Source organism: Helianthus annuus, chromosome 4, assembly GCF_002127325.2.
Source record: "Helianthus annuus cultivar XRQ/B chromosome 4, HanXRQr2.0-SUNRISE, whole genome shotgun sequence".
In the NCBI taxonomy this organism is placed as follows: domain Eukaryota; kingdom Viridiplantae; phylum Streptophyta; class Magnoliopsida; order Asterales; family Asteraceae; genus Helianthus; species Helianthus annuus.
In genome coordinates this window covers 177,884,542-177,896,620 of record NC_035436.2, presented here as the reverse complement: position 1 = coordinate 177,896,620, position 12,079 = coordinate 177,884,542, and positions in this window count along the sequence as shown.

Sequence of the window (12,079 nt, the reverse complement as noted above, 5' to 3'; positions counted from 1 at the left end):
ATGATACTATTTGGGTGATAGTAGATAGACTGACTAAGTCAGCACATTTCCTACCCATTAAGGAAACTTACAGTGCTGACATGTTAGCCCAGTTGTATGTTGATAAGATTGTATCTCTGCATGGAGTACCAGTGGCTATTATCTCTGACAGAGATACCAGATACACGTCACATTTTTGGAAAAGTTTCCAACAGTCTTTGGGCACGCATTTAAATTTCAGTACGGCTTACCATCCTCAGACGGATGGGCAAAGTGAGCGTACCATTCAAACCCTGGAGGACATGCTACGTGCGTGTGTGATTGATTTAGGCGGTAGCTGGGATAAGCACCTGCCATTGGTCGAGTTCTCCTACAATAATAGCTACCATACAAGCATTCAGGCTGCGCCTTTTGAGGCATTATATGGTAGGAAATGCAGAACGCCCATCTGTTGGGCAGAAATAGGAGACACTCAATTATCAGGACCTGAAATAGTTTTCGAGACGACGGACAAGATTGTCCAGATTCGTGATCACCTGAAAGCTGCCAGGGATAGGCAGAAAAGTTATGCAGATAAGAGGCGAAAACCTCTCAAGTTTGAGGTTGGTGATAAGGTCCTACTTAAAGTATCACCCTGGAAGGGAGTGATGCGATTTGGTAAGAAAGGTAAGCTAAGCCCGAGGTATATAGGACCATTCGAGATCATCGAATGTGTAGGATCAGTGGCTTACAAGTTAAACTTACCTGAAGAGCTCAGTGGTATTCACAATGTGTTCCACGTCTGCAATCTGAAGAAATGTCTAGCTGATGAATCACTAGTCATACCACACGCAGATGTGCATATAGATGAGAGCTTGAAATTTGTGGAAAAACCTGTATCGATTGAGGATCGGCAGGTAAAGAAGCTTCGAAGAAAGTATGTGCCTATTGTAAAGGTCAAATGGGATGCTCGTAGAGGTCCCGAATACACGTGGGAGTTAGAATCCACAATGCAGGAAAAATACCCTCATTTGTTTCAGTAAATCTCGAGGTCGAGATTTCTTTTAAGGGGGTGAGGATGTAACACCTCGAAAATTCATGTCCAATATCATATCGACACGTGTCATGAACTTAAAACGTGTAAAGGATTGAATTAGAGGGACTAAAGTTGACAAACAGAGAAAGTATGTGAATATAAGGGTTCAAAATGTCAACAATAGATAAATATATCTTTTAATAACCCTACGAGATGTTTATACCCTTAAACGAATAAATCATGGATCATACGAAGCTAATTGTGAAAGAAAGTGAGGAATTACAAACTGCAGGGGCTAAATGTGTCAACATGTTTAAAGTATACCTCTGAGTGATCTTTTAGCGGACCCGAAGCTTTGTAATGATAAATTATACTCACAAGAGTGTGTGATAAAAATTTCACAAGGTTTCGATTAAGTATGAGAAAGTTATGACAATATTCGTATGCGAGGGGTTAAAAGCGTCAATATTGAAATTTAAGACTTTTCGGTGAACGTATGAATAACCGGGGACTAAACAAAGTTGTTTTATGACTTGGGGTCCTTAAAAGTCAAGTTTGGGGGTTTATAGTGCAACAAACCACCTTAAAATCAAGTTTGGAAGGACCAGGGACCAAAACTGCAATTAGTGAAACTTTGTAACCGGATCAGAAGGGCCATGCGGCCCGCGTGAGACCCTTACATTTCCTGAAGCGGGCCGCCTGGGACTACCAGATGCAGAAAATCAGGACAGCTGGCTGTTAAACTTTGTAACCGACTTAAATTGGTTGTTTTTTATTCTATGGGCTTGTTTGCTGGTATATTAAGGCCTAGGGACACTTGTAATTATCCCATAACCTCCCTAGACTTGTTTGGCATGATCAAATGGATCCAAGAAACCTATATAAGGCCATGAGGTTGTGATCTTCAATTGCTCATTCACTTGTAAACTTCACAACTCTCTTCTTGGAGGTTCTTGGAGCTCAAGCATCCTTCCTAGTGATCATTAGTTGTGCTTAGGACTATTGTAAGTATGCTTAACCTCCTTTAATTCAGTTTTGCTTAGTTTATAAGCGTTTAGTCAAACCGTCGTAATTAAGGTTTGACTTCGTCATTAATCTTAATTGCTCCAGTAATTTGTCAATATGAAAGTACCTATGAGTTGGTAATTATGTGGGCATTAAACCCCAAAAAGGTTTCCCTCTGATTCCCACTTTAATTAGGTCAATTGTCGAGTCAAACTTGGTTACAAAAAGTCAACAGGAAGCTATTTTGTAAATAAACACATAATTATTAATGTGTAAGCTATGAAACCTGTTTTGACACTCATATAACTTGGTAATTAATATAAGAACATGTCTAAACATGTTCGACTCGACAATTTTCAGTTCAAGCTCGGTTCGGGGCCGAAAGTCGCATAGTTTGACTTATGCTTTGACTTTCAGTTCTGACCCGTTTAAGCATGAATTAGGAATGCCTTAGAGCTTTATTAGGACCAAGTTACCATAAGTATAACCCTCTGAGATTATACAACTTGGTTCATTAGTTATCCGATTCGTATGCATGATTCCGTTAAATGCTTAAATGTTGACTGTTATGCCCTTTTGACCTTAAAACATGATTTTTGATGAAGTGAAAGAATAGAAACCTTCACTACTGATTTATAAACTTGTACCTAGAATTTGACATCAGTTTGAGGTCTAGATTAATAGTTATGCTCATTAGCGTAATTAAGAAGCTTTTAAGTAAATAAACCGCATAATTAGCATATAGCCTATCTAAACCCAATTTTTAATACCAAACTTATTACCCACTGATGTAATATAATATTTTGGGATTTTTAAGGATTTTTTTTATTTTTAGGCTTAGCATAACTTAGAGTTCTAAGCTTGGTTCGGGAGTTGCCGGTTTTGCCCTTTTAGGCTATAAAATGAGTTTTACAAGTTCTTTTGACCCCAAACCTTTTTCTACTGATCTAATATGATAAATAGAATATTTTAAGCCTTCTGGAATAGCAAAAATATCAGCTTCCCTTTAAGAACCCGGAAATAGCTCAAAATCGCCATTTTAAGCGATTTTAAGCGTTTTAAACGCATAGTATGTATTAAAACCATATTAGACATATAAGACTTGATACCTACTGATGTTTTAAGTAAATTTCCATACTTTAGCAGTAAGTAGAAGTTTTGAAGTCAGATTTCCAGATTTGACCTTTGAACCTTAAGTGAAATTACCAAAATGCCCTTTCGGTGCATAGAATGGTTAGAAATGATAAATTTCACATATAGGTTATACCCTACTGATGTAACTTAGTAAATTAAGTATTTTTACTGATTACATCAGACCCGAAACTCAGAAACATGTTTAAACCCTTTTGTAACCTTTTAAATGACCAAAATACCCTTACGAGGTGTAATTCGAGTTTAAAATCATTTGGGGCATAATAGAAGACATCCTACTGATGTCACTACATATTTAAGGCATATTAACTTATGGAACATGTTCATGACTCTTATGGTTACCCGTTACGCATGTTTCGCGTTCGAATCGGTCTATGTAACTAGTTTACATATAATGCCGAAACGGGTCAAACCATATCGTTTTTGTCTCTAAATCCAGAATGTGTTTAAGTTACCCATATTAAACAAGCATGCAAGCTTGTCAGGTCAAAACCACATTCTAAACCGGTCTTCGCTATATCATGCGTTTGAACCGTGTCTTCCTTTTGAAAACTAACCGGTCTAAGTCTAAACTTAATTAAAGACCCGTTAGGATTCTAATAGGTTATTAAAAACCTTCGTTCCAGATTAGGAGCCCAGTAAAAGCTACGTGCAATTGCTGTATTTGAATTATACTATTGCTCAGGTAAATACCCTTAGCTTATTTTCCCTATATGGGCTTGGGATACGGTACTATAAAAGTACCGCTTGGTCGGGTGTATGTAGTCATTTAAATCGTATTGTGATTGATGTATTTACATAACCTGTTTGATATGTATTATTTGGTGTATGGCCCTTGGGGGTTAAATGACCATGTCCCGGATATCCCTGGCATCATTCATGAAATGGCCACGACCTAAGCACGGGGTGTAGGCGTACACCTGACAGCTGCATTATGTAAAAACTGGTATCCCATTGTAAGGAATCGACCTTGTGGGCATTATACCTGTGGCGTGTCAGTTAACTTAAGTCCGGCTCTACAAACCGGCCCTAATGGACGACAAATGAGTAAAACTGTATACAAGATTATTTTGAATAATTGTCCCAAGTTATAAAATATTTTTGCCGAAGTGCATTTAAATCAATTTTCAAACTCTTTTCAAAATGAGACAGTTAAGTTGTATTTACCAGTGCAAACTGGCGTATTTTCCAAAAAGGCTAAGTGCAGGTGCTAGACGAAATAGGCTGGCTACTCCAGGCATCATTACTCAAGTCTCGCAAGCTTTAGATGTCAAAGTCTGTTGAACAGTTTTCCTTTTTATTTGATCCGCCTGTGGATCTGTTTCGACTGTGTTGTAATACTTAAACATTACATTTTGTTCAGTTGAAATAAATCTATATCTTTTGCTTCCGCTGTGCATTTTATATGTTGTGTTGTTTGACTATGATGATATCAATGACGTCACGATACTCCCCACCGGGCCCACCGGTGACACGTGGAAAATAGGGGTGTGACAGTTTGCCTATGTCTCTTACATCACTTGGTGAAGACAAGTGTCTAGTATAATACTTTTTATTTTTAATCTTTTGCACTTTTTAATTGGTTTTGTATTAATGACTTTAATTACTAGTTTCTTATGTTGAAGGTGATTCTTCCTTATCGTTTGTCCGTGGTGTCTTGGCATTATTTTACTCAGTGTTGTAAAAGTCGGATTCCAAGGCCGAGTACTCGGCAAGTACTCGGTCCTCGGAACCCCTCCGAGGTGACTTCCTCCTAGGCGGACTCAATTAGTCGGCCTCGGTCAAACTCGGCGCCTAGTCGGCCTAGTCGGCGCCTAGTCGGACGTAGTCGGAAAGAGTCGGCCTAGTCGGCCTAGGCGGTCAACGTGGTTTGTTGACTTTTAATTAATCAAAATCGGACAAAATCGGTCAACATCGGCCTACTCGGCCTTGTACTCGGACTACTCGACCTTGTACTCGGACTACTCGACCTTGTACTCGGACTACTCGGACTTGTATTCAGAATATTTGAACTTTAAACATGTTTCATTTTAAATTATACTCAGTTGACATGAATTATGCTTATTTTAACATATATATAATATATAACAATTAATTTTCTTTATAGTTACCATGTCCGCGTACTCCCCGAGTACTCTCCGAGTACTCCGATTACTCCCAACTCCCCAGTCGGCCGACTAGGGACCGCCTAGCGACTTTTACAACACTGATTTTACTGTGTATATAAAATAAAAGATTTTCACCATTCATATCTCCACGGTCTATATGGAGGTATGTTGGCTACCTGGTCGGGGGTTAAGGGAACGGTTTGGTAAGAGTCTTGCCATTGTTCAGTGTATAGATCCTGCAAAGGACCTGGGTCAAATTTAGTAGGACCTCCTTCAATACCCAACGGTATTGGATGGCGGGGGTCCAAACTCTTTGATCCCCTCATAAGTTAAACTACTATTAAAACTTTAACCCGGCTACTTAGGACTGTATCCCTGCTGACTCAGACTACTTAGCCGAGGGTAACGTCGCCTTCAAAAGAGGGGCCTACCATATTATGCATTAACAACTTAATTAATTATCTTTCGATAATCCGACCCTTTAGGATTGTATCCTTGCTGACTCAAACTACTGGGTTGAGGGTAACGTCGCCTTCAAAAGAGGGGCCTACAACAATAACTAAGATAATCTCTTAAACAAGTGCAAAAGTGCGAAAATAATCAAACGTTACACTACACACGAGTCGGATCCAAGTGATTCATCTTGTCTATCTGTTTTTACTTTTATTTTTATTTTCAGCATTTTAGTTAGTTTTATTTTTCTAGTTTAAAAACATTTTTTCTAACATTTTGATTTGATTAGACGTTGAGGATAAACTGGTACTAAAAGCTCTTGTGTCCTTGGACGACCTCGGTATCTTACCAACACTATACTACGTCCACGATGGGTACACTTGCCCATATGTGTGCTTAGTGTTAGTAAATATCGTGTTTATAAATTTAAAACTTGGCTAAAAAGTGTAAAAAGGGCTTAAAATATACACCTAATATATATAACACTTTACACGCATCACCATCCGTCTGAGGATGATACGCAGTGCTGAAGTTTAAACGAGTGCCTAAGTATTGCTGAAAGCTTTTCCAAAAGTGAGACGTGTATCTAGTATCCCTATCAGAGATAATGGATACTGGCACTCCGTGGAGAGATACAATCTCATCCACGTACAGCTGAGCTAGCTTGTCGGAGCTGTGTGTTTCTTTAATAGGTAAGAAGTGAGCTGACTTGGTCAGCCTGTCGACTATAACCCAAATAGTATCATTCCCATGCTTTGTCCTTGGTAACTTTGTGATAAAATCCATAGTTACCATTTCCTACTTCCATGTGGGAAGTTCAGGATGTTGTAGTAAACCTGACGGCTTTTGATGTTTAGCTTTAACATGTACACACGTCAGACATTTAGCCACATAAGTGGCTATAGATTTCTTCAAACCTATCCACCAATAATTTGCCTTTAAACCCTTGTACATCTTATCACTACCAGGATGGACTGAATATTTTGAATTGTGAGCTTCCTGAAGGATTACGTCTCTAGTCCCCCATGGATAGGGACCCAGATTCGACAATTTAATCTTAGGATCCCATCCTTGCCATACGACAATTGATCAGCAGTGACGCCTAACTTTTCATTTGGATAGTTAGTGTCCAAAATAGCTTCCTTCTGAGCAGCTTACAACTTTTCATTCAGGCTGTTCTTTAGTTCAATGCTTTTGGCATTGATTCTAATAGGCTTAACCCTTTCCTTCCTACTTAGAGCGTCAGCAACAACATTCGCTTTGCCTGGATGGTAGCAAATTTCACAATCATAATCATTTAAAGTCTCCATCCATCGACGCTGCCTCATGTTAAGATCCTTCTGGTTGAACAAGTGTTGAAGGCTTTTATGATCAGAATATATCACACACTTGGTTCCATATAAATAATGCCTCCAAAGTTTTCGTGCAAACACAACGACACCCAATTCAAAATCATGGGTGGTGTAGTTCTTTTCGTGCACTTTTAACTGACGTGAAGCATAGGCAACAACCTTGCCTCTCTGCATGAGCACACAACCCATACCGGTGTGCGATGCGTCGCAGTATACAACAAATTCTTCAATCCCTTCTGGCAATGTCAACACCGGAGCATTGCTCAACTTTTTATTAAGAATCTCAAAGGATTCTTGTTGCTTGGGACCCCAATCAAACTTTATATTCTTACGAGTCAACGAAGTTACAGGTGCAGCAATCCTTGAAAAATTTTCAATGAAACGCCTGTAGTATCCTGCTAGACCCAAAAATCTGCGAATCTCTGTAGGTGTCTTTAGCGCTTGCCAGTTCATAATTGCTTCAATCTTAGCGGGATCCACCTGGATACCACGCTCGCTTACCACATGTCCAAGAAATTGGACTTCACGAAGCCAAAACTCACACTTTGAAAATTTGGCGTAGAGCTTTTCTTGCTGAAGAAGTTTAAGGATACACCGGAGATGTCTTTCATGATCTGCTTGATTCTTCGAGTAAATAAGTACGTCATCAATAAAAACAATGACAAACTTATCTAAATATGGCTTGCAAACACGATTCATGAGATCCATGAATGCCGCAGGTGCATTAGTGAGCCCGAAAGGCATCACTAAGAACTCGTAGTGGCCATATCGAGTTCTGAATGCAGTTTTATGCACATCTTCGTTTCTGACCTTCATCTGATGGTACCCCGACCTCAAGTCAATCTTCGAAAAGTAACTTGCTCCTTGAAGCTGATCGAACAGATCGTCGATCCTGGGTAATGGATATCTATTCTTGATAGTGACTTTGTTTAGCTCACGATAATCAATGTACAGACACATTGATCCATCCTTTTTCTTCACAAACAAAATCGGCGCTCCCCAAGGAGATGAGCTAGGTCGAATAAAACCTTTCTCCAATAAGTCATCCATCTGTGTTCTCAATTCTTTCATCTCTGTTGGTTCCAATCTATAAGGTGCTCTTACAACTGGTGCTGCTCCAGGAATGATATCGATTTTGAACTCCACTTGCCTACCTGGAGGTAAACCAGGTAGTTCTTCAGGGAATATGTCTGGATATTCAGAAATAACAGGGATATCTTCAATCTTTGGCTTCTGCTCGTCAATCTTTGATGCCTTAAGCATTGACACTTGTTTAGGCAACCCATACTGCGTATCTCCTTGAATTGTAAGTGGCTCACCATATGGAGTCTTGATAACCACTTGCTTCTTATCACATACAATTTGGGCTTGGTTATAAGACAACCAATCCATTCCTATCACTATATCGAATCCTGCTAATTTCAATGGAAGCAAAGATAGTGGAAAAGAGTGGTTCCTAATGGATATAAAACATCCATCTAATACAGTTGAAGCAGTCTCTATGGTACCATCGGCCAATTCTACCTCATATTTTATGCTTAGGGTATTAACAGGTAGATTTAACAATTTACAAAATTTGTTGTCTAAAAACGACTTGTCTGCACCAGAATCAAACAATACCCTAGCATAAACATCATTGATAAGAAATGTACCTGTTATCACATTATCGTTCTGAAATGCTTCTTGTGCATTCATTTGGAAGACCCGAGCATTGGTCTTCTTAACCTCTTTAGGCTTCTTCTGATTCTTAGGGCAGTTAGTCCTAGTGTGCCCCTTCTCGTTGCAACCATAACTGGTTGCATCTTTCATCTTCTTGCAATCCAAAGTCTTATGCTCTTTGGACTTGCAGATCCCACATCCAAAAGGCTTTGTTTACGACTGTGATTTTGATTCCAACCTGCATTTTCCATAGTGATGCTTCTGGCAAGTCTTACATTTGGGTTTCTCACCCGACTGCTGGTTATCCTTTTTAGATCTAGAACTCTTCCCATGATCCGAGTTCCCCTTTTCCTTCTTGTCGGAGTGATGAGAACTCTCATACTCCCGCTTTCATTTACCTTCATCAGAAACTTTGGGAGATTTGTTTCTGATAGCATCCAACGTGAGAGATAGAGACAGATCTGCCAGTGACCTGAATGTGGTAGGTCTGGATGCTTTCACATTTCCTTTGATCTCTGGAGCTAAACCTCCAATAAAACGAGCTACGCGCTTTGATTCCGGTGTAACCAAATAAGAAACTAATCAAGACATGGTGTTGAAGCTCGTAAGATATGCCTGAAATCTAAGTTCTTCATGACCAAGGTCAAGAAGTCAGTCTCAATTTTCTCAACTTCATGTTGAGGACATAAATTTTCTTTGATTAGAGCAACAAACTGATCCCAAGTCAAGTTATACAACGGGATCTTCCCTGTAGCTTGGATTAGGGACCTCCACCAAGCTAAAGCTTCACCTTTAAAAGATTGCGAAACAAACTTCACAATGTCTTGTTCTGCACAACCACTAATATCAACCACTATATCCATCTCATCGAGCCAATTCATACAATCAATGGCTCCTTTCTCCCCTGTGAAGTCTCTGGGCTTGCAGGAGAGAAAATATTTGTAAGAACAGGTTTTAACACGCAGCTCCTGATTGAGCACGATTCGTTTGGATGGAACACTCCTCTGATTTGACGAATGATGAGATTCGTCCTTATGAGATACGTGAGTCTTGGAGGGTGGTTTTGTATGAGGTACAGACTGAGTCTTGCTACAAGTACCACTTGATTACTTGAACTGCCCGTCCATAGCTCGAGTGACGACATTATCTATCATGGCTTGCAGATCTGCACCAACTACATTAATTCTGGTGGTATCCCTCGGGTGACTGTTAACCTCTTCTGATTCAGCCATGTAGCTTGATTGCTACAAAAAATTGATGACAATGATTCATTCAGAAGTCTATAATAGAATTGTCATTTTTGATGATTCATTAACCATGGTAACTATAAACCATATTGGTAGTTTAATTTATTTAAATGTTTATTACAATTTATCCTAGTTATAAACTATTATGGATAATAGAGTGGCATACAAAAGGCCTAGTCACAAGGACAATTTTAAATTATAAGCCATGATCTTATAGGATCGAGGCATTAAGGCTTGAACATAGTTCATTACCTTTTCTTGACAGGGAGTCGTAGACTACAACTGTCTTTTGTCTTATAGGACAATAAGTATGGCCCGTAGGCACTTCATCACTAATGGATGTTTAAATTAGATAGAGAAAAGGAATTGGAAGAACTCAATATAAGGATGACTTGTGTGATTTTATCGAATCACATTTTCCAGGAGTGCTAACATGTTTTCAGATGTTAACAAGGATTTGAATCTTAAAAAGGTTTTACTAACAGGGCCCCGTCAAAAAGGACATATTGGCTAGGCTATACCTTCAAGATTTCCTTTCAATATTTATTGGCAGATCAATTACAAAAAGGAATGATATTTTGATTTATTTCTTACAATATATTCATACATATGATGATAAATGAAATTTAAATAAAAATTTTCAATAAATAAAAAGAAGTACATAATTTGCCCTAAACGGGACTTTAAAGAAATAGCATTGTCCTCACAGGGACTAAATAAGAAATATAATTTGCCCTAAACGGGACTTTAAAGAAATAGCATTGTCCTCACAGGGACTAAATAAGAAATACTAGTCCTCGCAGGGACTGAATACATAAATAAAAATGTCCACGCAGGGACTTGATTGAAATTTTAAAATTACAAAACAAATAAATTAAGGAATTTCAATAATCCCTCTTCTTCCCCTTTATTAGGTCTGCCAAACCCTTAAGTAGACCCCGACGGCTTCTACGCTCCTCCTGTACCTCTCGTTCCACCTGGTTCAACCTATGAAGGATTTCCTGCTGCTGCGGTGGTTGGATCTGTGGCGGCTGCGGCTGCTGCTGCGACTGAGGTTGAAGAGGTGGCGGGTATTGATATCCATATGTTGGGTACCAAGTTGGATACGCAGCTTGAAAGGGCCCTTTAAGGTGAAGAGCGTTGTAGTTTGCCGCCTCGAGGTACGGGTCAACATTAGGGGCGTTGTAGTAGTTGTAACCCGAGTAAGCTGGCTGCTCAAACGGGTTATACGCCGCTGCACCGACGTAAGAAAGAATTGGGTTATCATAACCCATGTGCGGTAATGGTGGTGCGACTGGCGGAGAGTCGACTTTAGAAACTGGGTTTGAAGGCCCACCCATTTGCGGGTCTTCGTACAACGGGGGGTAGTGGCTGTTGCTTGAGTGTTGGGGGAGCTGAAGTGGAAACCTCCACGCACGGACATCCGTGCACCTGATCTTTTTCGCCTCAGTGGTTCTGGAGGCGGTTGCTATTCTGGCTGTGGCGGTGGCGTGACCACCTGGAAACGCGAATCCTCAGAGGGATCCTGCTGCTGTTGATGTTGTGGGTTGAAAGGGGGAGTGTACTCCCAGTTGTATGTGTCCCATCTTTCAGCAAAACTGTCTGGGCCCCTGTATGGCGAACCATGAAAAGATGACCCGTCAGAAATCTCGATGGGATGCGTCGGCGTCCCACTCGGTGGCATCTCGGGATCTGGATCTTCATCCATCTCCATATCCTGCATCTCAGGATAGTGATCAACTGGTCCCAAAGGGTTTGGACCCTCTGGGTCTTGCACCTGGTTCACCGGATTGAACCGGCTTTGGAAGTATGGGGTCGGGTCCCGAAAGGCACGGTGAGAACCCGAACGCTGCAACGGGAGGAAAGAGTGGTGAGAATCGCTATGCTCCTCGTCTTTATGAGGTCCGAATGAGTGATGGTAAGATGGAGAGGAGCTAAGCGAGACAGAGCGTCTCGCTGGCTCTAGGTAGGTCCTCAAGTCTTCGTGAGGACTCGATCCGATTGACGCAGACGGTGTGCGCCTGTGTGATGGTCCAGCTTTGTGATCATTTCTTGCTAGCACTGGAGCCTTTCTTCTGCCACCTCTTCCTCTTACACGTGGCGGCATTT